The sequence below is a fragment of the Diabrotica undecimpunctata genome, chromosome 6 (assembly GCF_040954645.1).
Source record: "Diabrotica undecimpunctata isolate CICGRU chromosome 6, icDiaUnde3, whole genome shotgun sequence".
In the NCBI taxonomy this organism is placed as follows: domain Eukaryota; kingdom Metazoa; phylum Arthropoda; class Insecta; order Coleoptera; family Chrysomelidae; genus Diabrotica; species Diabrotica undecimpunctata.
In genome coordinates, this window is record NC_092808.1 from 30,173,758 (window position 1) to 30,200,711 (window position 26,954).

The 26,954-nt window shown below is 32.9% G+C and overlaps 1 protein-coding gene across 1 annotated transcript in view; it reads right to left on the reverse strand.

Annotated features, from left to right (window-relative positions):
* Nucleotides 1-26,954, reverse strand: part of LOC140443339 (uncharacterized) — a 284,421-nt gene that overhangs the window by 189,675 nt on the left and 67,792 nt on the right. The window contains exon 3 of the mRNA XM_072534546.1: nt 8,341-8,370. The gene's annotated coding sequence lies outside the window, so the exon portion shown is untranslated. The remainder of the gene's footprint in view (nt 1-8,340; nt 8,371-26,954) is intronic.

Consider the following 26,954-nt stretch of genomic DNA (forward strand, 5'->3'; position numbering starts at 1 on the left):
CAAGTTTTCTGTAGAAGTTTTCCATCTCTTAGTAGATACATTCCAAATATTTTATAGACACCACAAACTCCTCCTACTCTCTCTCATCGGTTGTATTGCATATATCCACTGTACGCAATGTATCTAGTAATTACGTGGCATTAAGCCTTTAGGGACGTGAAAATGGGATTTGTTAGTAGAGTTAAATTCCATTTCTAGGACCTCCAACTGACTCATCGGAATTAGTGGACATTGCACAAAGTTTCGTTACAGAGTAAATATCAACAACGCACACTGCCTCCCAAATCCCAAATCCATTACCAAACTTTAAACAACAAAGACTTTAATATTTATAAAATACAGCACGAACATTTAAAGCTATTTACTATTTTGGGAACAAACTTCCCAAAATTCAACGTTATCCTGAGAAATAATACGTAAAAAATTTTCATTGATTCAGCTATATATGGTGATCATTTGTTCATTTCCCTGTTTGTCTTAAGTATACTAGTAAATAACTTTCATTGCCTTTTAAATATTTGAAATTCGAATTGTACTTTAAAATGTACTAAACTGTTTAATACATATTTCCAAAACATTTTCTACGTTTTTGATGTAAGTCAGAAACGGCCTCGAAAACAATTTACATGATTCATGACAAGGGGGAATTCATGTTAAACCTAAAAATGCCGAAATGTGTAAAAGTCTACTGTGTGTTTAGAAACCCAAGACACCAGTTGGAAAAATTGAGGAAAGAGAATTTCAAGATGTATTATTGCAGCACAGAATATACAGCTGTTATAGTATTAAAAATAAAAAATCACGTTTAATAGTTTAGACTAAAATAAATATTTTATTTGATCGTTTTTGTCGTTCTCGTAATTTACAGTGTTTATAATAGTTTTTAAACTTGTTTTGCGATTTATACTTGTTCCAGACAATAACAAAGTGCAGTGTAACTATATACGTGTACTTTCGCGGGTGCATATAATCGCTAAACTTGTATAAACAATATTTCATTAAGTGCATTATAACCTTACAAGAAAATAACAACATTTTTGGACATTACACTAGTTGCTCCATATCTAGGCAACTTCCATCACTATGGTGTATGATAAGTTGCCGCCTTCTGACACTCAACAATGAATACAAACAAATTGCAAGAAGCTGTCTTTGACTACGAGGATGCTTCAAATCCAACAATGTCAACAAACCAAATTGTAACCAACACAAACCCAACCACCAACAGTAACATATCTTACACGGCTGCAGTAAAATCAGCACCTAGACCAACGTTCCCAAAAAAGGATCAGGCCGTGGTTCTTCATGCCGAGAACAGTTTAAAGCTATACGATTATGTACATGCAATCGGAACTATCATTGGGGCCAAGAATATTTGCTTCGCATCCAGGATATCGAATAATAGGGTATGTATTTACTTATCTAATTCTGAACTTGTCGAAAAATTGATAAAGTCTCATCCATTCATTCAAATTAATACATTTTCACTAAATATTCGGAGACTTATATCTCCAACTAAAAGAATTGTTATTTCAAATATATCACCTTTTATTCCTCATGATCTAGCTGAAAATGCTATAAGAAGTCTTGGCTTACAACTAGCATCCCCCATATCGTTTCTCAAAGCAGGCATCCCTGGAGATGAATACAGTCATGTTTTAAGCTTCAGGCGCCAAGTTTATATATTTCCCCCTTCTGATAACTACGAACTACAAACATCAATAACTATTCCATATGATGGTCATGAACATAGAATTTTTCTTTCTACAGATAGAATGGAATGTTTTATCTGCAAGCAAACAGGACATGTTGCAAATAACTGCATTAATCCCCCATCGGTCATTATTCCTATACAGTCAGAAACCCGAGCTCCCATTTCTAACAATGAACCTAGCACGAATATAAATGAAAGCGTCCAATCATCTCAAGACATTCCAGTAATAGGCCAAAAAAGACCTCCTTCGGAATCACTTAATGACGAATCTAGTCTTCCTACAACTCCGTTAGCTGAAACCTCTGAAATGCAACCGCCTTATATCCCTAATGAATCAACTAAAAGAAAATCCAAAAAGAAAAAGCGAAAAACGGATGATACCAGTATCTCTGATATTACTAAGCTTGACATTACCGAATATTACAACAAAAATCCACAAAACAATATACTCTCCTTAAACGATCTTTTTGCGTTTTTAGAAAATACTAAAGGTAGCAGTGAACCCTATCATGAGGCCCTAAAGTTTACAAATGACATCAATACACTCCTTACCAATTTGATTTCTATCTACCCGCATCTTTCTCAAAGAACAATAAAAAACAGATTTACACGATTAATGAAAAAAATCAGACATCAATACAATATTAAATCTGCAGAAAATAACGATACAATAACATTACCATGTCTTTCACAAACAGATCCCAGTGACGATGAATCTTACTCTGATACTTCCCTTGCCTCCCAAAACTCTTTAAAATAATCTTTCTCTTTAATACAATGGAATTGTGATGGGTTTTACGCCCGTCTAGAACGCATCCAACAACTTATCCAAGAGACCGCTCCAGATATTCTTTGTCTACAAGAAACTAATTTAAAGGAAACCCAAAATCCGTACCTAAAAAATTACATAGGCTATCATCAGATTAGATCCACACCCCTACGCGCAAGTGGCGGTACTTCTATTTTTGTATCGTCAGATATATATTCCGAAAAATTTAACATCACTTCTAATTTAGAGGTAGTAGCTGTTTCATTCTGGTGTCCTCATAAAATCACTATTTGCAATATATATTTACCACCCAATAAGGGGATAAATCATACAGAAATTTCTAAGTTAATAGCAGAACTCCCATCCCCATTCATCCTCGTAGGAGATTTTAATGCTCACAGCACAATGTGGGGATCTAACAGCACATTTGGCAGAGGAAAAATTATAGAAAACATAATTAGCAATGAAGATATATTTCTACTCAATACTGGTTGTAGCACCCACTTCAATATATCTTCAGGAACTTTCTCAAATATCGATCTCAGCCTTTGTGATCCAAAACTAGGTCCATCTCTAACATGGTGTCCACTAGATAGTCTGTTCGATAGTGATCATTTCCCTATATTAATCTCAGACAATATACCTAAATCGTACAACCCAATAAGTAAATGGCGTATTGCACAAGCGGACTGGATGAATTTCAGCCAAAACGTCCGAGATCAAGTCAATTCAATTAAATATGAATGTAACATAGACCACTTAGTTGATCAGTTCACTAATTGCATAATTAACTCTGCTCAAAAATATATAGGAAAATATTCTGTTAAACCTACACGAAAATCAGTTCCTTGGTGGAATGACTCCTGTGCTGTAGCAGTTCGTGTATGCAAGAAAGCTCTGAATAAATATAGACGAACAAGAACTAATGAAAATCTTATCAAGTTTAAATTAGCTAAAGCTAAATCAAAACGTATCATAAAGGAAAGCAAAAAGACTTCTTGGAACCTTTATATCAATTCTATTTCTTCCGACACACCTCCAAGCCAAGTTTGGAATAAAATTAAACATATGAAAGGTCAAAGCACCGCCCACAAAATCCCCGCCTTAATTCATGACAACAAAATAGTTACTCAAAGTCAAAGTATTGCCAAGATCTTTGCACATCACTTTCAATCCAAAACGCTAAACCAAAATAAGTCTCCTTCACACTCTTTTAACATCGCAAGTGGTAAAACTAACGATATTTCCAACCCAATAAACCTACCCTTTTCTAAACAAGAATTGACTCTAGCCCTATCCACTACAAAAAACTCAGCTGCTGGCCCTGATGACATCCCCTCAATTTTCCTCAAATATCTCCATGAAGAAACCATAAACAAATTGCTTGAGTTGTACAACCTAATCTGGTCCCGACAAGAATTCCCTTCCAAATGGAGGGAATCCATTATATTTCCTATCAAAAAAAGCAGCTCTCTTCCCAACTCTCCAAACTCGTTTAGGCCAATCTCTCTAACATGTACCCTTTGCAAATTATTTGAAAAAATGATCAATAAGCGATTAATCTGGTATCTAGAAAAAAACAATATCCTTAACCCTGCTCAATCAGGTTTTAGACCTAATAGAAGCACCACTGATAATTTAGTGATTCTACAAACAGATATAGCAAATGCTATGGCCTCCAAGCAAGACGTAATTGCAGTAATTTTTGATATAGAAAGTGCTTTCGATACAACATGTAAGTCGGTTATCCTTAAAAAACTGGTAGAAAATGATCTTACGGGCAACATATTTTGCTTTATAAACAACTTTTTAAATAACAGAAATTTCAGAATCACAGTTAACGGAGTATTATCCGACAAATATGTCACTGAAAATGGTGTACCTCAAGGTTCTACTTTGAGTTCTACCCTCTTTTTGCTAGCCATCAATGATATTTGCTCTCATATAAAATGTCCTGTTAAATTTGCTCTATACGCAGACGACCTTATTGTATACTGTCAAGGAAAATCCACAGCTGCAACCTCATCTTTATTACAAAATTCTGTCGAGTCCCTTACTACATGGTCCGAGAAAACTGGCTTTAGGTTCTCTTCCAATAAATCCAAAATAATTAAATTCACCAGGAGATACAACAGCACAGAAATTCCCAAAATAACACTAAACGGAGTAAGTTTAGAGTCAATTGATCATTACAAGTTTTTAGGGCTAACTGTCGATAACAAACTCACCTGGCGACGTCATATCGATGAAATAAAAGGCATCTGTTTAAGCAGAATGAATTTGTTAAAGACATTGTCCCACCACCAATGGGGTGCCGATGAAAGTGTACTACTCAAAATATATCGAGCTATAATCCGATCCAAATTAGACTATGGTTGTATAGTTTACTTGTCTGCATCCAATAATTTATTACAATCTTTAAACTCTGTTCACAACACTGCTCTCCGAATTTGCTTAGGAGCTTTTCGATCCAGTCCCGCTGAAAGTCTCTATTGTGAATCTCATGAACTCCCCCTTTACCTCCGGAGGCAGCAACTACTCCTATCTTATGCTAGCAGAATTTCGTCGAATCCGACTAACCCTGTATTTAATCTTCTGACTTCGCCAAGACCTGGACTCGTAATCTCGCCCAGATGTATACTTTCAATACCACAGATCCTACAAACCTTGTGCCAAGACACAAAATTATCTCAAACAATTGCATCTATAAAATCAGAATCCCCGCCATGGTCTAGAACACCTCCTTTTATAAACACTACCCTCTGTAAATTTAATAAGCAACAAACAAATAATATCTTTTTTCGACAAGCTTTCAAAGATATTGTGAATACATCCCACTATGATAAGGTGCTTTATACCGATGCATCCCGAAACGCAGATGGAGTTGGCTGTTCTGTCACTACAGTTGATACAGTGCTGCGACAATACCGAATATCAAACGAATGTAGCGTATTTTCAGGAGAACTCTTTAGTATTTCAAAAGCTCTCGAGTTCCCTTTTGACAATCATCAAAGTGTAGCTCTGTGTACCGATTCCTTATCCGCAATTCATTCGTTAAAAAATATCTACAATCAACATCATTTAGTACAAAAAATATTAGAATCGATCCATCTCCTCGCTTCCCGAGGGACTTCAATAACAATAATATGGGTGCCTTCTCATATCGGCATCCAAGGAAATGAGATGGCTGACAGCGCTGCAAAAGAAGCATCTACATCCAACTTACCTGTCTACAACATACAGCTCCAAGAAGATTTAAAATCAAAATTCAAAAGAAATATCCAAGACAAGTGGCAGAAACTTTGGATCACCAAAAACACAAAGCTCAGAGAAATACAACCCAATGTTTACAGCTATTTATCCCTAGCATCTCTGAACAGAAAAGAAAAGATAGCAATACGAAGATTGAGAATAGGACACACACGTTTGACACACGGTCATCTTATGTCCTCTACAGACCAACAGTTATGCTCTCACTGCAACGACATTCCTATCACCGTCAAACACATCCTCACAGAATGTCAGCACTACCAGGCCACCCGCATTGCCAACAATATAACCCATAGTCTAGAAGAACTTCTGAACTGTTCAAGCCGACTCAAGAGCCTAATAGACTTTTTAAAGACTTCTCAATTGTTTAACAAAATATAATTTACATAATATTTTTATTCTTCACAATTGTAAACTTTGTATCATAACTTTGTAAGTACTATTGTAAACCTTTGCTCCCGTGTCAATGACCTAAGATGTTGAGACACGTTAATTCGAAATAAAAAAAAAAAAAAAAAATATTTTATTGATATTAAAGTAAGTGTATGAAAGAGTATTCTAAGTCTATGAAAGGATGTTTAAAACTGCTCCTTTTTGATTACTCAAGTACGTTTTTAGAAACGACACAAATTGAGCTACAAATTCCACCTAATGAGAATCATAAAAAATGACAAAAATCGCGCAACGTTTAATTATTTAACAGCTTTATAAAAATTGACTTTTTTTGCGGCAAAATAAAAAAAAGTCATACAAAAGTTGCACTCTTCACGTTTAAAACCCATTTTAATTGTTGTCGAGAAAACACTCTTATTAAAATATATCGAATTTTTACTGTGGAGTTCATGCAAATTTTATTTAAAATTGATTTCGCGCGCGTAACTGGCATCCAAAATCATCGGTCGCTGTAGGTGTTATTTCTGAGAGAACGGTTTATTCTACACAAAAAGTCCAAATTTGCCAAGTGATCTAAATATCCGAAAACTGTACAAACTAGACAACAATGAATGTTCAGCACCGGCAAAAGAATATTACTTCAGACATATTTTCAACACCGAATACAATTTATAATTTGGCAGTCCTAATACAGATATGTACTCTACATGTCTGCAACTAATAGAAAAAACAAAAACAGAGAAAGATGAAAGGAAAAAGGATCAGTTCAGAATAGAAGAAAAGTTCATAGCTTGAGGGCAAAAGCTTCCTATTCGCTGCTCAAGACAGAACATGAGAGTGTGAAAATAATTTTTTATGATTGCCAAAAAAACATGAACCTTACTAAAGTACCAGACCAATGGTGTTATTATAGCAGGCAATTATTTTTTTTATTTTACCATTGTAGAAGGAACTTCAAAGACGCCACTTAAAATATCCTTTTCGCAAACGTTTGAACAGGGAACACTTTCACATAAAATTCTAATACTATAGCTTCTGCAGTGTATAATCATCTAAACAAGACGTATCTCACCAATATCATTACCATTAGACTGATCTCAGACGGCTGTGAAGGCCAGAATAAAAATTCCACCATAATCACGATGTGTTGCAAATAGTTGTTGAAACATCCTTCTATTAAAACAGTAGAACTGGTGTTTCCAGTAACTGGCCACTTCTAGCTTCCAGCAGATGGAGTATTCGGAAATAGCGAAAAGTAATTTCGTAAAATAGACACAATACTGAGTCCAAATCAGTACATCGATATAATTTCACAGCAGGCAACTGTTGTAAAAGTAGGGGAATATTTCATCGTGTATGATTTCAAACATTTCGACAACCGTTGTAATCTTTTTTGTGTTATATTATCGTACGTCCTTTTTCACTGCTTTAATAATATCTTTATTAAATTGTTGTAGTACGCGTACGGTATGCTGAATATAATACCAATAATAAAGGGTATATTTTCTTTAAATATTTTAACAGTACCTAATTTTAAAATTTTAGCTACTGCCATCAAAAATGAGAGTGTTTCTTTACTTCCTGTCAAATCATGCACGCTGGACGTAGCCAGATTTGATCCTATACCTCTGAAATATAACAAATTAGGAATACAGAAATTAAAAAAAAGGTTAGATAGCACACTATGTCGGAGAATGGCCACTTGACACTCAAGAAAGGATTCGGCTAACTTGCATACCCTTCAGAAACAGTTAAATGAGAATAAATGTGAAAAATAGATAGAAAATGTATAAATTGATGAAAATATGAATAATGTAGTCACGTTGCTCTAATGAATGTATGGGCGCCAGGAAAGTATCAACCAATACTTCCAAAAGTATATTATATTGTTGTAAGGGTTGTTCAATTTTTGAAGCAAAAAAGGAACTAATTAATCAGATAGGACATTAAAACCCAATTTAATCCCTACTTAATTTTAAGATTTACAGATTCAAAGTATAATTAGCCTATGTTATCCTTCAGCGTTGGGAAGGGATTTTAGGGGGAAGGCTGGAAGTAGGTGTGGCAAACTTTTTTGCATATTTTTTGGGGTCCCAAAATTGACATTCTTAACAAAAATTAGCTTGTTCGTATGATTTTTAGAGGTCAAATGTCTGACGATTAGACAATAGAAAAGTACATAATTTTATCTTACCCTTAAGTGTATTTGTTAACATCCTTACCCCTGAAACAAAAAACAAGATCATTAATAAAGAAAGGTGTAAATGCTACGTGAATTAAAAGCACTAAACTATAAATAATGAAAATATATAGGAACACCCAGGAATAAACATTAATATTTAACGAACACGAATTATTTCTTATCTACTCCAACTATGAATTATAACTAAAAAATTAATATAATTATATAATATAATTATACAATAAAAATATAATTATAAAAAAATAGTAATTTAAATGGATCTTGGAATAAGCCTCCCATTATATTTATTATTCACAGAAACACACAAAATTCTCAGAAAGCTTATTCCTATCATTTTTCTTTATTTTGATCAGATCTTCTTCTAGTTCTATGACCGTTATCGATCTTTGGATATTATGTTGGCTACCATTTTCGCTATCGTGATTTTATTGGCAGTAGCTCTAAATAGTAATATAGTCAATTTTCTGTACTATTGTCTTCAATTTTTTAGCCATGATGTTCTTCTTCTACCAGCAGCACGTTTACCTTGGATCTTTCCGTGAATGATCACATGTAAAAGTTAATAATTTTCAGGGTGTATCATAATGTGACCAAAGTATTCCAGCTTGCTTCTCTTTATTATATTGCATATCATTCATTTGGCCTTCTAAAAATAATAACTCGCTTATCACTCATATGCAAACAAAAATGTGACTCATCTGTCTGAAGAACTTATTGTCAGCTGCTTCCCAATTCAAATGCTCCCAGCCAAAATTTAACCGTCCCTTACGATGATCTCTGGTTAACGCTGAACCTCTAGAAGTGTTGAAAATGTTTTAGAAAACATTGTCGAACTGTTTTCAGGTTTATTTGGATGCCACTTACATTTTGATTCCTTAATAATATATAAGGTTAGGTTAGGTTTAGTCCAGAAAGTAAAAAGACGAGGACAACTTAACACTATAGAAACATGGGGAAAGTTATAGAAGATCCTTAGGAACATCATACAACAACAACTCGAGGGCGATACATCTTCAAAAAGCAAACAATGGAGAACACAAGACATTAAGTTTTTAATATCGGAAAGAATGAAATACAGGAATAAAAACAAACAACAATACAAAAACGTAAATAACACAATCAAACAAAAAAGCAAAGAAAAAACATATACAGGCAAATTAAAAAACTGCTGGCATATACAAAAAAGAGTTATTGGAAACATAATGGACAAAAACAAACAAATAATAATTGAACGTGCAGAGAAAATAAATTGATGAGAAGAATATATAAAAAATTATTTGAAGATAACGAAAAATGGGGAAAATAGAAACTAGAGGTAGAATTTGACCTACAATTACCAAAGGGAACATTGAAAAAGAAATAAAACGTATAAAGAAAAAATAATAAAGCCGTGGACCGGATTAAATACCTACAGAAATCCTAAGGCTACTAATAGAGAACCACATTGATATACTAGTAGAATTATTCAATGAAATTTTCTGTATCGGAGAAAATTTAGACAGAATGGATAATTTATCTGAGTTCATCCCAAAAACCCAACACAATAAAATGTGAAGAATATAGAACGACCAGCTTAATAAACCATGTTTCAAAAGTCTTCTTGCGAGTGATACATAAATGTGTCTAAAAAACACTGGACGATAGAGTAACAGAAAACCAACTGGGCTTTAGAAAAGGCTTTGGCAGTAGAGAATCATTACTTACTATACAAACACCCGTAGAACAGTGTCGAATAGATGATCAGAATGTGAGAATCCTACAAATTTAAACCGATATCAGAAACCCATAATATGAGTAGACTAACAAAAATCTAAAGAGATATCTATAAGAAGGGGAGTACGACAAGGATATGTACTGTCCCCTCTTCTTTTTAACATGTGCTCAGAAAATATGTTTAAAGAGGCATTAGAAGACATCAATGAAGGCATATCAATTAATGGAACAGTAGTGAATAATCTCAGATATGTAGACACTTACAATACTCCTTGTAGTACTGTGAGAGGTGTGAAATGGCTCTGAACAAAAAAAAATCATGATTATCAGTTAAAACAAGATTAAAGACGAAATAATCTACCATAAAGAAACAGCTTTAGAGAAAGTAACCAGGTACAATTACTTGAGATGTGAGCTAAATTAACAATGGGACTGTAACCTTAAATAAAACGACGAATTGAGATGGCCATAAGCGCTTTTAATAAGATGATAGCAGTATTATGCAATGAAAAACTGGGAATAAAAATTAAATCTAGAATATTGAGATGCTACGTATTCTCTGCATTTTTATATGAAGATAAAGCGTGGGCAATTACGGATGCGACTGAAATACCAACTTTGAGATGTAGTGTTATCGAAAAGTGTGGAAAGTATCATGGACACAACACATAACAAACACGTAAACATTAAAAGGGGTGAAAAAGAAAAATAAATACTTAACACTATAAAGAAAATAGAAATGAGCTACTTTTGGTCACATACAAAGGAATTAAAATTATGAGTTGATGTGATTGGTTATAAAAGGGAAAGTGGAAGCAAGAGGAGGATCCAGGAGACGGCACATGTCCTGGTTGAAAAGTTTAAAGCAGTGGAGTGGAAATACAACAATAGAACTCTTCAGAACTGTTGCAGACAGAGTTAAATAGGCCGTGATGATGACCAATATCCTTAAAGGACGAGGCATATGAAGAAGAAAAATTATATGTTCCGCATATACCTTAAAGAGAATATTGCGAATAATAATTATACCATCTATCCAGTTTGTTCTTTAATATAATTTGAATTATTTTATCGTGCTTCATAGTTAATAAATACTCATTAGAATAACGACACTGTTTTATACTCTAGCTTAATATGCCCTTTACTTACAGCCAATTAAATCATTATTACCGACTATTATTTGTCCACGAAAATTAAATGTAAATATATATATATATATATATATATATATATATATATATATATATATATATATATATATATATATATATATATAATATACGAACTTATTGTTTTTGGTACGAATAAACGTTGAAATACACTGCAGATATCTAAAATAAAGTAGGTGAAATAAAACATTTGGCAACGATATGTACATACATTCAAACTTACTTATTTTATTTTAGCTGAGCTTAAACTTTTTGACAGGCGAAGTCGGTATATCAACTTTGCAGAGAAGTTCAAGTGTATTGAGTAAATAGATATCGAAACAATACGTGCAATAAAATGCATTTTTATCAAAAACTAGAAGCGAAGTTATAAAAGTAATAATGAATTATTAAGTATGCGCCAATAGCGGAAAAGAATGTGATAAACTGCGTCAAGACAAGTAGATTGTAGGTAATAATTTATTGCTGTATTAAAGGATTGTAAACGAATTCGAGGCAATAATTTGTCATAAAATTACTATTGGAGGATGACTTTAAATATAACATCTAGGGCTATTTTCTAATTAAATGCCTAAGTAAGCATGTGCAAAAATTGTCTTTTTTATGGCTTTCCTATTAACATATAGCAAAGTATTAGCCCTTTTAAGACAACTTTAGTGAAAGTAGATATTTCCAAAAAATAACCATAAGTTTAAAGAAAATAAAACACTTAAAAAATGAAGATGTCAAATAATTTTTTCTGATATAGTCTAATAGTTATAATATGTCTGTTGACCCTTTTGTAAGTTGCAATGCTGCCGACGAAAGTCAATTATGATGATTTTTTCGTGAAACTGAAAGCACTATCATATGTTTAAAATACCTTCAAGACCACGCAGGAAACACCAACTAACGGTACCTTTTCTATTGAAATATTTTCTTTTAAAGGAGCATACAGATAAAATTAGATTTCTGTGTGATTAAAGACATATCTCTTAACTACTGCGCAATAGAATCATGTTGGGACCTTTCGTCAGACCATTCTTCCATTCTAATTGACCTAGACTCCAAAGTCATACTTAGAAGTAAGCCCTCAGTCCTAACCAATAGTCAAACAAACTGGAACATATTTCGAAGTCCACTTACAGAACAAATATTAATGAACTTGCCACTAAAAAAGAAATACAAATTGAAAATATTGTACAATATCTCACTGGTTCCATACAAAAGGCGAGATGGAGTGCTACTCCTAAACAGACAATATGGAAGGAAAGCATAAATTGTTCTTTGAGTGCAAAAGCTTGATTGAGGAGAAAAGAAAACTACGAGAGTGACGAGAAAATTAAAAGGGCCACAAGACGCGATAACTTCATTAAAAAATGCCAAAGGTAAATGGGCAAGAACATATACAGAGAAATTCGAGACATTGGCAGAACATCTTTCGAAACAATTTAGTTCATTTGACAGAGAAGTGCCTATAGAACAAGAAGAACCACTTCATTCTTTTCTTGACACTCTATATCAAATGGAACTACAAATCTTCCAATTTAACATTAAAGAAGTAAAACAGATAATAAAAAATGAGACAAAACCCAACAAGGCGCCAGGATACGATCTCATTACAGGTAAGGTCCTTCAAGAACTAAACCATGATTGCTACAGAATAATTACAATGATCTTTAATGCTATGTTAAGTCTGCTCTACTTTCCTTTGCAATGGAAAATGGCACAGATTATACTCATTCAAAAACCTGGTAAAGATCCAAAAGATGTCAACTCATACCGATAAGTTTACTCCCAGTCATTTCAAAGGTTTTTGAAAAACTTCTGTTCTGTTTTTTTATTATATTTGTTTTTGTTTTATACTTTTTATACTTTTTGTACTTTTTGACTGATTTTTTTTAGCTTTGTCCATAAAATTGTTCAATAATTTTCAGTGACAAATAAAGCATATGTCTATTACATTCTATTCTATTCTGTTGAGAACAATCAAACCACTATTGGACAAAAAGGGTCATATACCTGACCATCAATTCGTAACCAACACGCTACAATAGAACAAGTTCAGCTGCAATAGATTATACACAACAATAGGAACTAGTCTCGAAAACAAGAAATACTGTACTGCAGCCTTTTTAGATGCCTCTTAAGCTTTTGACAAGGTGTGACACACAGGACTTCTGTATAAGTTAACGAAACACCTGCCTTACTAGATATCTAGTAAGGTATAGTAAAGCCCACACAAAACTCTACCCCATCAAATCTGGTGAACCTCAGGGTAGTGTGCTCAGACCGATCTTGTACCTGTTATATACGGCTGACTTACCAACAAGCAATAACCTTACGCTTGCAACATTTGCAGATGATACTGCTTTCTTAACATCTCATAGTAATCCAGTAATAGTATCAGAGATACTTCAACAACATCTAAACAAAACTAATGAATGGTTTAAACTCTGGAGAATTAAAGAAAATCCCTCAAAGTCCACATACATTACATTTACTCTAAGAAGAGGTATATGTTCACAAGTTAACCTCGATGGATATACTTTATTCCTAAAGGATGACGTAAAATATCTAGGCATTCATCTGGACAAAAGATTAACATGGGCCAAACATATATGGACGAAAAGACTACAACTAGGAATTTTATACAGAAAAATTTACTAGATGCTGGAAAAAAACTCACACCTATCGATGGACAACAAGCTGCTGATATACAAAGTTATGATAAAACCCGTTTGGTCATATGGTTCGCAGCTCTGGGGATCAGCTAGCAAATCTAATCCTATGAAAATACAAAGATTTCAATCTAAAACTCTAAGAACAATCACTAATGCCTCTTGGTAAATTCAGAATGACGCCTTATATAGAGATCTCCAGGTATTAACAGTCTCTGAAGAGTGCAAATAATTTCTGAACAATATCAAAACAGGTTGTGCATGCATCATAACACTCTGGCATACAATCTTCTCCACAACCAACAAGCGAAGAGATTAAAGCGGTATGATCCCTTGGACCTACCAAACCGTTCCTGACAGTGCCTACAGTAGTGGAAGCTACACCTTCAACAGCGCCCAGTCATTGTGATCTGTGCCGTTTTTAGTATTTGTGTTTGCGTATCTGTTTATTTGCGCATCCCACCGATAAACAAGCTATTATTTGTGGTATGATGCTTTGGTCATTGTACCTTACATATCTCTGACATTGTAAAGACAAACAATTTTACTATGTAAAAGTAAAGTAGAGTGTACGTTATACAAATATTAAATAATTATTTTGTAACGTGAATGCGAAACGTGAGGTGCCCTAGTTATTGAAGCACTAGGAGGAGGTGCTGAGATAGCACCGCTTAGTAAATATGTGTGTTTATTATCTCTTAGCTACTTAACATTAAAAAGAACCTACCTCCAGTAACCTTATATGACGATTCGGCACACCATGTAAACATCATACCAGCCTTTATGATTACAACTGGTACACATATGTCTACTAGGGTCTGCAACGGTTGAAGGGTTGAGAGCAGGAATTTATAGTAGTGGTAACAATGTAAACATTTCTATTCCACTTGAAGCATTTACCTTTATATTTCAGGTAAAGTTTTATGAAATTTTGCATTGAGCATAGGAAATTATCATAAGGGCTTTATTATAACGGTGCTAGAGGTTCTTAAGAGGTAAGCTAGTCTCCAGGCTATAATGTTAAAAAGAATTCGATAGACTATCGGAACACAACAGTATCACACTCTTATTGGGCCAGTTCATCGGGAATACACGGCAATGAAAAAGGTCATGAATTTACTAAAAGAGGGTCAGCTAAAAAATATTGCGACCTAGATATAGACTTTATCGCAGTGAATGTTTAATGAGACAAAAAATTTGACTTATTCAAAATATTGTTGTGCAATATGATAAGAAATCTTTTATGAGTTGCAGAAAGTATGAAGAATTAGGTAGAAACCGGTTTTTATATTAAAGTAAAATTGTCCTGAAAACGATTCTCTGATACATTTTCTTATTTCGAAACATTAAAGGTAAAATCGTACATTCTTTGAAAATCATAAGTCATACTTAAAACGGAATGGAAGTTTTATATGAAGTTACATTAATTTTGTAGGATTAATAATTATTGGCACACATATAACTAGATTTTAGTCGCCATATCTTGTATTGTGGCAGAAAATAATGCAAAATGGTCAACCAGCAGCCAACTAATCCTGGTTTTCACTACATATTTTATGTGAGGAAGTATTAATTAAATTGCGACCTCATTTATCAAAGTCCTAAAATATACTAGCCGACAAAAATGTAAAATATTTTCTCGTTATTTTCATTTACGAGGCTCATAAATAGGTATGTAAAATGTAAACTATGTTTAACGGATACTAATCAAATGCTAGCGATATACTCGTGTTACAGTGTTTATTTTATGACAATACCTTTGGCCTATTTAATTTTGGCCTAGCTTAGTATGATAGTGTGTAAATTAGGTAGTATGTGGCAATAATTATTGTGGATTTATTAGGTTATAATGTCAATTTTATAAACGTATCCTAAAACGTTTCTCGTTTGGTTTGTAGACATTGTTTAAGGCAGATATCCCATAACAAAAAATTTAAGTGGGTGCAAACTAATACTGTACTTTAATTACATTGGCAAAATCTTTGGCAAAATTGTGCTATGCATGATGCTGTTAAAAAAGACATTCACACATTCTTCTTCCTGTAGTCAATCAATCTTCTGCAGCAAGATGAATCGCTGTGCAACTTTTTGCATTCTTTTTTGACTTTTGAACAAAATTTATGGTGGTAAAATAAAAGTTGAATTTTGTGCATAAGGAAAATGCATCTCCATAGTACATAGAAAATGAAAAATATGCAACTCAGAAAATATGGACAGGAATAAGTTCAATTTTGTTACTTATACGGTTTTCGAGGTCTTTAAATACGAATATTATAGCGACGATAGTCCTCGATGTACCTGGTGCCCAGGATGGACCTTGTCTACTGGAGTATGTTAATTTCACTCCAAATCAGTCGACAGTCATCACTTAGGGGGTTTCGAAGTCACTGAATATGAATATGATGACGATGATGATCCTCAAGCTAACTGGTGTCCAGGGTAGATCTAATCTCCTGAAGGTTTATATTATTTTCATTCGAAATGACAGTCATTACTCGGGGGGTTTCCGAGATCGCGGAATACGAATATTGGGTATGTTTCTTTGTTTTCTAGTGTAGCACTTTCGAGTTTAGTTGAGTGTAAGCTATACTGGCTAGTATCAAACGAAAATCATGGTTGTTTTACTAAACAAAGGAGCATCCTAGTGTAGTTAATCTTTGAGTTGCGGTTCAAGTCAGGTTATTCTAATATAAAGAAAAAATTCTTGCGCATCTTTAGATTTTTTGTTTTGTTTTCTTCTATTTTCGATTTTCCCTTTTTAATTTAAATTTCCTTTATAATTGATTGGGTTTTTTTTTAATATTTATAAAAATGAGTGATAAAATAAAATTATCAACTCAATTTAAAAGACACAACAAAATTAAATTAAATTACAATTTATAGGTACTTAAGTTTTTAAAATTAATAAAAGCTTTTTAGCTAGTCACCCTCTCAGAAGCAAGTGTAGATTTATCGAGACTCATGTTACACTTTTTTTGCTACACTTTTCAAAGGAACAAAATGGTACTCTACATCTTGCAAAGGAACGGCTTAGTATAACACTTTTAGACAACTAGTGTTACACTAGAAAACAAAGGAACATACCTGTTATGATGGTGATAGTTCTCGAGCTACCTGGTGGAGTGTGGACTTCTTCTTCTAGAGTTTAATATTATTCTCATTCGAAAATATTCAAAAGTCATTAGTCGGAAATTTTGGGGTTATTGAACATGAATATTACAATGGCGTTGGTGTTAAAGGTATGTAGTGCCAAGGCTGACCTCGTCTCCTATTGTTTTATGTCAATAAAAATGGTAAATAACAAATTATCAAAAAAACTTCAGGTGACAAGGTCCACGCTGGACATCAGATACCTTAAAGATCATGTCTGTCGTAATATTTGTGATCAGCAACCCCAAAAACCTCAACGACTTAATAATTTTAGGAGACGAGATCCACTCTGGGCTCTAAGTAGCTCGCGGATCATCGCCGTTTTGATATTCGTGTTCAGCGACCTCGAAAATCTTTTTTAAATAATGACCTTTGACTGGATATGAAAATAACATAAAACTAGAAGACGAGGCAAACCTTAGGCACCAGGTAGCTCGAGGACCATCGTCGTTATCATATTTGTATTCAGCGACCTTGAAATCTTTGAGGTATGACTGTCGACTGATTTAGAATAAAATTAACACACTTCAGGGGACTAGGTCCCCTCTGTACACCAGAAAGCTAGAGGATCATCGTCGCGTCGTTATCATATTCGTGTTCAGTAACGACGAAATCCGCGAGTAACAAAATTAAACTCATTCCTGTCGATAGTTTCTTAGTTGCAAATTTTTCATTTTCTATACACTTTGGAAATTTATATTTCTTATGCAAAAAATGCAATTTTTATTTTACTACCATCAATTTTTTTCACAAACTATTCAGACACTTTCCCGAATCGAATGCAAAAAGTTTCACAGCGATTAATCTTGCTGCGAAAAATTGGTAGGTTAAGTACTTCGTTTCCTCGCCTATATAGTTAAAATATATACAATTTATAAAATACACACAATTTTTGTTTGTATGTGTTTAAATATATACACGAACAGCACAAATGTATTTATTTTAAATAATTAAAAGGAAAGATAAATAAAAACATTTCGATATATTGTTTTCTCTTAAAATATTTAAATTTGAAAAGCCTTTTTAATTTAATATCCATCAATATTCATCCATAATAAAATATGAACATGGATATAACCGTTATTCGAATGATATAATTTAATTTGTAAATAAAACACTATACCTAGGTTATAAAAACTTAAAACTTGCTCCAATCAACGGGAAATGGACGAAAACGAATAAAGTATTCGCCAAAATAAAAAATAGCCGAAATTGAGATCGCTGTGAAATTGGGCACCAAATACGTATTTATTTGGTTAGGCTTATTTATCATTAACTGTCACATTAACATTACTATATTAATAAAACCGTCGTGAAAATCGTTCTAACGACTAAGGAAAAGATGATTTTCTTCAAACGTCAAATAATGATGACATTACTTATCTAACTTGATCCTGTCAAAGTTTGATTTGTCCGCCGGCAGCAGTTTTTTTCCCATTTCTTTACGGCGGAGGGAAAAATGTTGTCATGGCAACAATATGAAACATGTCACAAAGCAACAATAAAATGTCATTAACAACAATTAAACATCATTTTTATTTATAGTAATATTAAAAGTACAATTAGTTAATGAGGCATTTTCAAAATTGAAACCGTGCAAAAATGTTTCCGACTGTTGATACGCATTGGTAATTGTTGATGATACTGATGGTCGAGAACAACTTTCAGCAATCATTCCCGATGTTGGCGGCTTGCGAGCAACAATAAGCTGTCTTTAATAATTGCAAACAACTGTCAAACATCTGTAACCAGGGAGACGCAAATCCCACCGACGACTTAATTATTTTAATTTCTAACATCTAGACGACTTTGATAGTTGTCACAGTTAATTTCGAGTAAAAATAGTGTATGAATTGTACTAGTTATGGTTGAAAATTGCTACGTTGAAGAAAAGAAAACTTTATTCGGCAAAGAAGCGACTTTTCTTGACTTGCCCTCTATTAAGCGCCGAACGAAGTGAGGGCGTAGGTAATATCGGGCGCGTCAAGAAAAGTTATGCTTCTCCGCCTCATAAAGTAATATACTATTATAATTTAGAGAAAAGTACATTTTGGTGCATGAGTGATATGTGTAGCAGTAACAGCAAGAGCGATATAAATGTTGACGTTACAAGACCCCGCCCACAGTCTTTTCCTATCAAGGCTGTTCAGTCATCTGTTAATTATTCTTTCCCTTCCGTCAAATTTTCTTCCTTCACACGACAAGAGCCAAACTAAAGTTTTTAGAGTGACGTTTGAGACCGCTTTGGAAAGGGGACGAAAACTGAGGTTGAATTTCGTATACAGGGTACGTACAGTCCGTCCCAAACCCTTCTTTCAGTGCGTCATAGATGATCGAGTTCTCTCTAACGCATTAAGCTAGAAGTGACAGAAAAAAACGTGAGTCTGTGATTATTATACATAGAACTTAGAAAATTTTGTATCGTTCACGGGTATTTGCATATTAAAGCGAATTCTTTTTACGGATGTATAATTGGTTGGAGTTTAGAATACGCTAAATAGATATCCAATCAATCATGCGCATAAATATAATTTGACAAAATGGTCTCGATCGTGACAGTACCTACTTTCATAATATCAACTGATAAAATGATAATTGTCATTCCAGATTAGTATTTTCAGACATTTTACAGTAAAAATAATTTTTTTATTTATTGTCATAAAAAAGAGGCAATATGACTGATTTCAATCAATGCAATTATCAGTAACATTTTTTATCTCGCTAGAATCTAGAATCCCTAGAATCTTTTAAGTCAACCCTTAAAAGATTCTAGGAGGAAGCGTTATTTTAAATAAACAAACATTCCAATTCCATAGTGTTTGTACTAAATAATAAATCCATAAATCAATCTTAGCAAATTAAGCACTTCCCTTTCAATGTATAGAATATGACAAACTGCCGTTCCAATATAATGTGCAATAAAAATTTATATACAGAACGAGACCTCTATGTAAATTAAAAAAAAATTTTAATTGTTAAAGTTTTCATTTCACATTACCTTTTCACATTTAGCCGATTACGATCCTGCAACTGTCAGATTTAACTAAAATGTCATGCAATAATTCTCGACATTCTTAAAATCCTATATGACGTCAAAATTAGTGACGCACTCAAAAAAGGGTTTGGGACAGACTATATTGCAGCATTCCAAAAAGACCATGATGACGTAATTGCTAAACACTTTAATGACAGAGTTATGTGGCATGTCACGTGATAGGGTTAAACGAATACAATGCAACTAGTGGTGTAATTTTATCTATGATGCAACTAGATAGAAAAATTCAAGATGAAGGCTGTTCTTCTTCATCTTTCACACAATAAACCTAAACGGTGTATGACAGGGAGGTACGATGGCTCGTTGTTAGAAAGGCTTGGTATGCAACACAATGATATATTAAAACCTAATAAAAATAGAAATATAACCAAAAAAACATTTAAACTGTTTAAGAAAATTGCTGAGTTTTAACATTTATATTTATATTTAATAGCTAGTCGACCTAGTCGAGCTAGCTTAGTATTTAATAGCTAGTAAAAAAATCGACCAAATCAATTAAAAAAGACGTCCATGATGCCCCCAAGAACCCTCACGTCCTTTAGATCAATATCGATACCTATATTATAAACTTTTAATATTAACCCGGACAAGTATGCTAAAATTGAAACAAAAAATATGAAGACTATAACTAGAAGCTGTATAAAAAATATATATCTGTATAAAAAAAATGTTGATTTTTAATGTACATCTGTATCCTTATTACAGAGATTAAAAACTGGACGAACTTTAGCTAGAGTTTTTATGTGAGTTCTATTGATTCAGATTTAATTCCACAGATAAAAAATGCTTTGTACGTTACGTGAACTGTTTTGTCCTCTCATCTGTTTAGCAATGAAACTTTTAAATGTCCTGAATACAAAATAACCAAAGAGGCTGCTTTGATGGCCAAATTAGTCGCTTGACAAGGGCTTTTCAGCGAATAAACATTCTTTTGGCAGATTATATTTGGACAGTAAAATGACTTTTTAATAATATATGTTCCATAAGAGAGAAACGTGTTAGTCCCAGTTGTAAGTATTCTTATTTACTGTTTCAAATTTTATTACTTCCATTTAGGATATTTTGGTTTACTTTTTAATATAACATGTATTAAAATAAGAGTATTTAATTAGTTTTTTTATTTCATCTGCAATATAATTATGTACAAAATAAGAAAATTCACTTTAACTATAATATAACATTTTTATTTATCACAGTTGACACACTAAATTATGTTAAAAGTCAACATGTAGATACATTTTTTAAATTTTGCGTTATTTTTAAAATTTTTTTAAGCGTGGCACTTGGTTAATGGCGACAGAAGTGAATACTTTTTTAGCGTGTTATTACTATATGTAGGTTAATGACCATCTATGGGCACTGAATAATTTTTTAAAATACTAAAGTTCTTGCATGCAGACAAAGTAAATATAAAGTGTCATCTAAAAATTCTAATTTGACATAATCTTTTTTACTATATCCTGTATACATACTATCTTAATATATTCGTTATATCTCCCCGTTTTATTTGCTATCTCGCATGTTAGGATTTGATCAGTTGTTTATTTTGTACTCATCCAGAGGCCTTCTTTAAGTAATAAACCAAAATTTGTCTTACAGTAAATCTATTTTCATCCCTAGTCTCCTTATGATATATTGTGTGTAACTATAAGTTTTGTTTTATTTACAATTTTATATTACAATTTTTTATAAATGCTTTTAAATATTTTTTATAATATTTTATAATTTAATTTACTTTTATTTAATTTTACCTAATTTTATTTAATTTTACTCGAATTTATTTAATTTTGTTTAATTTTCCTTAATCTTTTATTTAATTTTACTTAAATCTATTTGATTTTTTTTTTAAATTTCATTTAATTTTATATAATTCTATTTAATTTTATTTAATTTTACTTGATTTTGCTTAATTTTATTTATTTTAATTAAATAAAATTTAATTTTATATAATTTTATTTAATTTAATTTATTTTTATTTAATTTTTATTATTATTTTTTATGTTTCTGTAGTAGTATTGTTGTGTATTATTTTATAATAAGTGTATATGTATGTATATTATATACATTAAGGTATACGGTAAGGTTACTATACCCGTCTCGATTTTTCGAGTCACGCTTAATACGATTTCGGGCCCGTCCAAAACATCATACTGAGCGATAAGAAGTATTCACTTCAAAATCGCCATTTTGTTTTTAATCAAAATTAAGAGTTCGGATACAGTTCGGTTTTACGGAAATCACTATAATATATTATTGTGTCAAAGTAGAAATCGAAATATCCAAACCAAGCTGAGATATTAGACCGATTAATAAACACAAAAGTTTGCCAAAACAAAAAAAAAATAAGTCAAAGATGAAAATTTGGGAATATATGGTTAAAAGTATTTATTATTAAAAAAAAGTTTACACTTCTGAAGTACCTACATTTTGCAAAAAAATTACAAAAACGGTCAACTTATCATATTCAATTGGGCTGCATTCTGTAAAATAAAGAAAAGTATTTTAGAAAAGTATTATCGACATGACTTTACCTTAAAAATTTATTTAAACATTTTTTTTATAGTTTCTGAGAAATAGCGATTCTTGTTGTAGGTGTTTGTAGGCCAACACTTTTGGATTTGAGTAGTTGTTGATTTCTTTCGAAAGCTTGATTACCCTTCTGGATTCTACTAATATATTTTGTCCTTACTTCTTTTTCCTATTGGTACTCCTAAATTATATTCAACTCTAAACTACCGACAGAATAAACAAAAGTAATCGCGTGATATTTGAGTCTACACGTGACGAACACTTTGCTATTGGCCACGAGTTATCGCATCATCTTAGTTACGTCGGTTGGGTTAACAGGCACGCACTATGTTTTTTCGCTCCGTTGAATGACTAGTCTCAGTAGTTAGTTGTGCAAAACTGTTAGTTTGTTGATTTGTTAATGGTAGTTATTTTTATTATCCCGGTTTTTTTATAGCGTTCTCCGCCTTCTGGTTCCCAGTTTTCAGCTACGTCGGTCATTCCATTCGCCAGGGTGAAGGTTTCTTTCCGACATTGCCTTCTGAATGCCGTCCAGCCAGGATTGTTTTGGCCTTCTTCTCTTCCTTCTTTCCCTTGGCGTCCATTTTAAAATTTGGTTTGGCAGCCTGTCGTCGTCCATTCTTTTCACATGACCATACCAGATCAGTTGTCTCCTTTGAATTTCGTCAATGATGGTTGACTTGACTTCCATTATATTTCTGATATGGTCATTTTGTATTCTATCAAGCCTTGATTTTCTAGCTAATCTTCTCCAGAAGTCCATTTCCAATGCAAGTAGGCGTTGCTCAAGGGATTTAGTAAGTTGCCATGTTTCGCATCCATAGAGCACTATACTTTTAAAGATGGAGTTAAAGAGGAGATGCTTTCTTTGATTTGATAGTTCTTTTGATCATAGCATCGGGTTAAGGCATCCTATCACCCTTTTTCCTTTCACGATTCTTTGCTCTATCTCTTTTTCGGTGCGCCTACTCTTGTTGATTGTTGTTCCCAAATATATATATTCCTCAGAGTTCTTGATTGTTTCATGTTCGTTGACCATTAGATCTTCTACTTCATTCCCGATGCATAAGTATTGCGTTTTGTTTCTATTTACAGAGAGGCCCCATTCTTCATATGTTTTAAACAACCGTCTCGTCATGAATTCTAAATCTTCCTTGTCTGCTGCCACTATTACTTCGTCGTCCGCAAAATGTAGAGTGTATAATATTCTTTCGTCGTCAAGTTGGATCCCCATTCCTGAACATGATCTTCTCCAGTGTTTTAGTGCTTCATTTAAATAGATCTTAAATAGTATTGGAGAGAGGCAGCATCCTTGTCGTAAGCCTTTTGTTACTGGAAATTCTTCTGATAAGGTGTTGTTTAGTTTGATTTTTGATGATGCTTTATTGTATAATTGTTTGACTGCGGCGATGATCGTGCTATTTAATGAAGATCGTTCAAGAGACTGCCACAGCTTTCTCACAGGAATCGTGTCATATGCTTTTGTGAGATCCACAAATAAAAGATATATTTCCTGGTTTCTTGCAACTTTCTTTTCATTCAGTTGTGTTAGGGTATTTTCAATCAAATTCAATCATGTTTTTTAAGATTTTACCAAACAGCCTGCTAAAGGTACTGGTGACAGAGATACATCTGTAGTTTCCGCAAATATCTTTTGAACCTTTTTTGTAAATTGGAGTAATCCATGCTTCTTTCCAACTATACGGGATTTCTTCCCCATTTAAGTATCTTGTGAATATAACTCCGCCTGCATGACGGCTGGGTGAATTGAGTAGTTTAGCTGTTATGTTGCCGGTCCCAAGCCCGGATAAAGGATGGAAGAGGAGTAACAACCTCGTAAAAAAATCAGGGTTCATCTGGCCCGGATGATAGTACCCTGTAAGGGCTCCTGCCTAGGGTTACAGGCGAAGGTCAACGGTGGACGAAGCAAACGAGATTGACTCGGAGTGCACAAGTGAAATCCAATGGTCCCGAAAGCGGAAGAACCGAGTTAAGGGAAGACTAGTCTCTACAGTCGTGAAAGACAACTAGTCTAGAGGAAGAAAGCCTTGATTAAAAATTACCCGGTCCTCCGGGAGGGGGTTAAGTCATGGGGCCAGCACCCCCATACTTATAGAAATCCTATAAATGCTAATAATCCTAATAAATAAACGAAGACGAAACTCGCTACGGATAAGGAAAATGATTTAGGCACCATAAAACGTCCAAGGATTAAGAAATAAAACGGAAGATGTAATGAAACCCTTAAAGAAATGAAGGTTGATGTAGCAGTGCTCACAGAAACCAAAAAGAAAGGAAACGGGATTGATCAACAGTCAGACTAATGGTAGTTAAACTTGGTTAATTCTTCAAATTTGTGATTTTTAGTCTTTAGTAGTCCTTTTTCCATTTTCCCATCAAATAACAAAAATTTTGTTTTGCTTTCGTTTAGGTCCTGTCCCACTTTTCTTACTTATTACAATATCCAGCTTGTTTATGGATTTTATCAATTTTTTTTGACTACAATAGTAAGGCCATCTGCTTGCCATTCAGTATAATGTTTCCATTCACTCCCATTTTAATAATGTTCTTTTCGTGTCGCTGCTCCCAATACATATTCTTATATGATATTAAAAATTTACTCAATTATTGATTTTAAATTCCTCTGTTACTGTTCTCTGTAATTTGATTTTGGTTGAAATTGTATTAATTTCTTTACGATTTCTATTTTTATTCATTTTTGTGTTTATTTTTAAAATAATCAGCAAACAATATACAACACACAAAATGCCATGTAAAGAGCCAACGTCCGCAATCAATGGGGCATGAAAGGAAAAAGAAGACATTTAAACAGAATTGTTGAGGATATGTAAACAAAACGACTAATATAATGGAAACCTACCAGAAAAAGAAGAAGAGGACATCCAAAAAATATCTAGAAACGTCTACGTATATAAAGTTTATTACTATACTTAATAGTATTTTCAGTAACAGTAATATCATTAATAAATTAAGATTATTTATCTTGGAGATTTATAAAGATTTACGAGATGTATTGTCACAATTTTTTTTATTGGTAGTTAACGATTTAATAAAAATTTTCATATACATTCTACTAGTAGGATAGTCAACCTTTTTATTTCTCTCTATAATGCAAATGCACGTACTACGATGCAAATAAAAGAGGTAAATTAATTATGTCGTATCTCGTTGAGTTTAGAAAAAAAAAATGACGAACCTACACGCGGGTTCTAACTTTTTATTTATTTTTAAAGCCTGGAACTAGTCAATATTTATTTTCAAATGCGATTTCTGCCTTTATATTTTATTACTTCAACTGTGTGAGCATGATAAATTTGTTGCATGTTGTTTAAATAGGAATGTAGCCCCGCGAAATACATCATTTGAAACTTCTCTTAATCAGATATAGTTATCGACCCATAAATTACAAACTAAGCTTTAATGAGGTAATGACCCAAGTCCAGTGAACTGAAGAACGCTGATTAAGACAAAATATGTTCCGAATGTTATACTTTTAATATTATACTTCTTTCTGTATAAAAAATCATATTGTTAGTTAGTCTAGATTCTGCTTTTATCGTAGTAAAACCTATTGTTACTATTTTGTGTTAAATAAATATTTTTTAAAAATATCGTTTTGGAAAACTCAAATATATTTGGCGCAGTCAGATTGGATGGTCAAACGGGCGTTAATGAATATAACTCTCGGTTCGTTTCTACGATTTTTTGACCATTTGAACCATATTCGCGAAGTGAATTCCAGTTGGGCGAATTGAGTAACCTGACGAGAAGATTCGTACTTCTATATCGGAGGGACTTTCAAGTGAATATTGTGAGTGTCTCTAGATCCAGTTCCAAAGCAAGGTATTCCATGGACAAGATCGCTACATTACTGTAAGTGAATTAATGTCATATAGAGAGCCTAATTTAACACTAGATACTGATTATTCAGAGAGTAGTAACTCAGATACAGATTCTGACTCAATTTTAACTAATTTACATTTTAATAGTAATAATAAAATAAATTCAGAAATATTAAAATTAAATAATAAATTTAAAATGGCAGTTCCACAATTAAAGAAAGAATACTTAGATATGATTCCAGATTTTGATGGAAATCACACATTACTTCCTAGATTTTTAGAAATTTGCGAAAAACTTGTAAATAAATTTTATAATGCTGCGGATGTAAATGATTTTCAAAATGAATATTTGATGTCAAGTATAATAGCAAAAATAAAAGGCGAAGCCGCAATTAATATTTCTTCTTGTATTCTTAGAACTTGGCAGGATTTAAAAGATGCTTTGATAAATTCGTATTCAGATAAA